Below are 5,296 nucleotides of genomic sequence, written 5' to 3' on the forward strand. Positions count from 1 at the left end.
TTGTATTATTTTGTACAGTTGTAAATTACAATAAATAAATAATAAAAAAAATTTTTATCTAAGTTACTTGAATATTAACAAACTTCTTTAGTAACTTATACTTCGAAAAGTATGGAACTAATCCACCCAGACCACATTCAAAACGTAGTAAAATGATAGAATGAAATCTGTTCCCGACAATATTAGCCAATCTTCTACATCAAAAAGTAAAACATTCAATAACATTAGGAAACTAATGTTATTGACGCTAAAACGCAAAGCAGTCAGAAACATTATTGGCGATCAAATATTTTGCAGGTTAGTTTCAAATAGAAGTCAGCCCTCAATTCAGGTAACTAAAACCTCTTAGCTACTCTAAAGGCGTGATCAGTTGTTTTGACCAACAATTTGCCACTATAAAGGAGATAAAAGACAAATTAAAAGATATCGTTACTGATGTCTTTAGAATTAAAATTTTATAAAATAAAATAAGATTTTCGTATTGTTACAACAAATTGAATATTATAATTATCATAACAATTGCATACTTCTGTTCCACAACTTCAAATTTAGCCTAACCTCGAGAAAAATTCGAATAATTTTCAGTTTGATTTAAATTCTCAAGTAAACTTAGTATAAATGATGCAGTAATTCGTCAATTTGGAAAGTACTATTTAATCCTATAAATAATCTCATAAGATTGAAAGCTGAATAGCTTGAATATAGAAATTAATTAAGTGGCAAGGTAAATAATTTAATTTTGTTGCATTCATTCCCAATCCAAGCCCCATATTTTCAAATTGTAACATAATTTAATATTACCTTCATAAAATAATCTGAGAATTGCAGTAAACAATTAGAACTTGAAACTAAACCAAACACAGTCACTGACACGAATTGTAAGAGTTCCGCCTGGAATTAAAATGTACACTAATATATTACCTCCACAATGTAGAACCTTTCGCGCCTCAATCCAAGAGATCGGCAATACACCAGTGTTACCAGAGCCCTAAGTAATAATGAAAGCTAATTTTATTAGTCCATAGTCTATAAATAAAAGTATATAAACTACAAATTACAAACACTATTTTTTTTTTAATGATAGGGACCACAATCAGTGATATTAAAGGAGTTTAAAAGTAAAAAATTATAAGTCAGTAATATAGAAACCGAAGCAAGTACAAATTACAAAACTAATACTATTAGTCTTGTAGATTTATCTTAATTCAATTACACAGACTTGTACAATAGTGACTTGTACTTTAGTATTTTTTAATTCCAGTAATATCACTAATAGTCCTCCCTATCATGAAAAAAATAAGTACTAGTATTATTACTACACTAGTTTCTACACTTGTACTATGAACTAATACTATTAGCTTTCATTATGAAACAGAGCCCTGCTAGTAACACAAATTAGCAAAACGTTTTAATGTTAACTTTTTTTTTTTTTAACTCTTGCCACTCGATTAATTTACAGGTTTGGGATTATTACATGCGTTACTGCATGATTATTGATTAAAACGTATGTTCCACATAAACAAATGATTTTTATTTTTGCAGCCTAAAAAAGAAGAAAAATAAACTAATTCATTAAAAATTATTTTTGATTTATTGATACCACCTCATAAATACCATACGGGACGGCTGCTTGTTCAGAGTAACAGTTCTTAGCCCTGCTCATTGCTCGAGTAAGAGTCTTAAGTACCAAATATTAACGCGTTTCTACATCACACAAACCCACCAATCTAACTATATTACTTTCCTCAAGAAATTTTTTTAAATTTGTAAACCCCAACTCATGAAATCATAAAAAAAGTAAATAATTGATTTTTGTGAAGTACAGCTGTGTGGGGATGAAGCATACCAAATTTATTCATAATTCTAATTAATTAAGTAGTGTAAATAGAGCGTACTTTAAGTATTTAATGAGTTGTATCTATAAATACATACTAATACCAGGAACAAATAAATAATTTTTGTTTATTTGTGTATCTTTGCTGACCCCACCCCCGACCATTTTCTCACTTTAGATTTTAAACATTGAATTTTTTCTCCAAGTTTACTATTCATTGGCACCAAATTGGAATTTGATGGTTTAGTGAAGCCCCAAAGCTCAACTCCGTAAGTCCAAATAGGCCTCATTATGGTCATATAAATGAGCCTTTTGTAATTAGTTGGAAGTTTTGACCGTTTGTCAAGTAAGTGCTGTAATAATCAGAATCGATGAGCGGTTTTCTCTCTTTTCAGTCTTGTATGAGGATTCCAAGTTAGTCGTTTGTCCAGACTTAGTCCTAGCGAATCTGTTCGACTGGGATAAATGGTGTATTATTAAAAGATACTGAAGGGCAGGAAGTCATAGTTTTACATCAAATGATAAAAGTGATTTGATGAGATTTTAATCATCCAGCTTTAATACCATTCTCCAAGGGACATGAGATAGGAGGGTTTGGAATACATCGGATGTATTATTATTTACGGATAGAATGCATATGCTATCGCTATACCTGGTGAGAATAGTATAAGGATGCGTTGGGATATCAGCTGTATAGACTGTGTGAAGAATACTACCAATGATACTTGGTATACAAGGGACCAAGGTACTACCCACAGGTACACCAGTAGACTAAAGAATGACGGATAAATTAGCGCTAGTATGATTTACTTTGAATATTCAGTCACTGAGATATGATTGGATAATGAGAAAGTGTGTACAGGGAAGGAATTTACGAATCTTGTATTTCAGTTTCGGGTAATTACCTCGATCAAAAGCCTGTTTCACATAAAGAAAGACTAGCGAGCAGTATATTCCAATGCAGACGAGGCAACATCCACCACATGATGACCTACCTAGAGAGTGAAGTGGGATGTTCGAAATCCAAACTGTTCATCTGGGATTATCTGATTGGAATCTAGGATGGGCTACGGGCGTTTCAAAATAATTTCTCCAGAATTTTTCCCATAAAAGGTAAAAGAGAGATTGGACGATAGGAAGACGGGTATTCTGGCGGTCTTTAGGGTTTGGATATCATTTTAACTGTAGATGCTTTACACGGGTAAGGAAAATATGTGGGTTGGGGTACAGCGTTGTAGATGTATAGGTTAGGAATAGAACAGCTTTTCGAGGAAGATGTAATAGGATATGGAATGTAATTGGGACGTATTCAGGAGCTCTGTGGGAAACTAATTTCTATGATTTTAGATATTATTATAACAGTATTCCAACCAGTTCTGCTCTATGAAGCAGAGAGTCGCACTTTTCTACATCGTTATGTAAGCAAACGGAGATGCAATTGGTGTGAAGCATCCAGAATAAGGCAAAAAGCTGAATTCGAAATGAAAGTATCCGGGAAAACCTCGGGGTCTTGTCAGTTAGAGCAACACCAACTGAAATACACGTAGTTTGGCCATGTGAACAAAATGAGCGATGAAAGAAAGATTAAATGATTGATTGAGGCCAGACCAGAAGGAAAGCACCCCCGAGACCGAAGGAATGAAGGAAATAGCAAATTTCCTGATCTCGAAAGTTTGAGAAAATGGGTAGAGGATAAACCTTCACTTCTTGTTGCAGCTTGGAGGCTGAGAAAGAAGAACACTTACACTTATTCACAAAAAATCATGATCTGGAATATTACTTTTCTTAAGATTTTGGTGATTTCTATGAATTTTTCTAATTGCGAGATTTAAGTGGATCATATTATTTGATAATTTGGTGCCACTTATCTTTATATTCGTTTTTTGTATGGTGCAAACTAAACATGTTTTACGTGGACAGGTACTATCAGTAAACAGTAACAGTGCTTTAACTGGATTAGAGAATCTTTTTTTTTTTAGTTTTTATCTTTTGAAATGATATAATTATAAACATTACAATATGTACAACAAGACTAAAGTTAAGTATATAAAAGAAATTGATACGCAAAATAAAAACAAATACGTTTGTCTCTAGAGTTACAATTACAGTAATGGTCGCTAGGTAGCAGCAGATCAGGAGCCTGTTTTATAATAAAGTACAAACTCATACTATTAGTCTTTTGCTTGTACTTTGTACTATTTCGAATCATAACTACAAAGTAAAAAATACAAGTTGTACTTTCGAAAGTACAAGGAAAACATCGGAAGGTTACACTATCTGATGTTTTTTGTTTGCTACCGTTATTAGACTTCTAAACCGGGAAAATAAGTGACATGGCCCAGGTAATAACGACTCTTACAGCTCTAGTAAAAAGCTCGCCAAGGTCTACTGTGTTCTCTCAGGCACTAGTAGTAAGAAGCAGCCCTGATTCAAAAGAATTAATCCTACATACAAAGATAAAATTGTTCAACTTTTTCAACAAGGATTAATTTAGTGATATATCAGTATAATGTTGGGATTATCTCACTTGACCATGTAATACATGACCTTTGAAAAGAGGTCTGAGGACTTTAAAGTCACAGAAGGCGAATCATAACAAATTGAGCGTAAAGTAATTACACTTACACGAAATCCCGATATCAGAGACAATGAACTTGCAAAAAATATCGCATCATAACAAGGTAAAAATATTACACTTCAAACTGTGAGAATTTGGCTCAATGAAGCTGGATACCAAAGATAAAAATATAGCCGGTTCGTTAGTTACACTGTCACTCACGGAATCCCAAACCATGATGTTCAACAGTTCCTTTCTAATACTTGGATTCGAACGTCTTTTGCCTCTTGACAATTTTTATGCAATCTGGCCTAAAAATTTTTAATTTTATTTCATCTGAAAACAATACATTATTTAACCATGGATGTTGTATGGTAACAGGATCTTGGGTGAACTACCCATCCCTGCATTTCTTGGATAGTGGCACATCTGGCAATTTTATATTCTACGTATTCCTTAGATTGCACTGTAGGCTGGGTTTTGATAACCCTGCTAGTTATGGATAGTCAGTAGGACGATCGCGGTAGATAAAAAAAACTTCAGACAGTAGTAATGTCGTTAGAATAAGTCCAATTCCAAATAAAAAATCAAAACTATGCTTTTGTCAGATCTGCCTTTAGCATAGCAGAAATTTGCTCTCGGCTGCTATCTTTTTATTCTAGGAAGCCACCTTCATGGCTTCCTAGAATAAAACCTATATAACCTTCACAGTTAAGGGAGTAAAATCTTTACCTTGCTATGGTGCAATGTATTCTGGGATTTCGCGATCACTGGATCACTGGTCATTCGTTGCTGACAAATTAAGAAGTTATTAATACTAGAACTGTTACTGTTTCAGTTCTTTTTTTGTTCAATATACTAAAGATGTGGTTGTAAGGGTTTCCAAATGTTTTCCCTTACATGTG

Source organism: Halyomorpha halys, unplaced genomic scaffold (genome assembly GCF_000696795.3).
Source record: "Halyomorpha halys isolate HHAL.00 unplaced genomic scaffold, Hhal_1.1 Scaffold179.1, whole genome shotgun sequence".
Classification (NCBI taxonomy): Eukaryota; Metazoa; Arthropoda; class Insecta; order Hemiptera; family Pentatomidae; genus Halyomorpha; species Halyomorpha halys.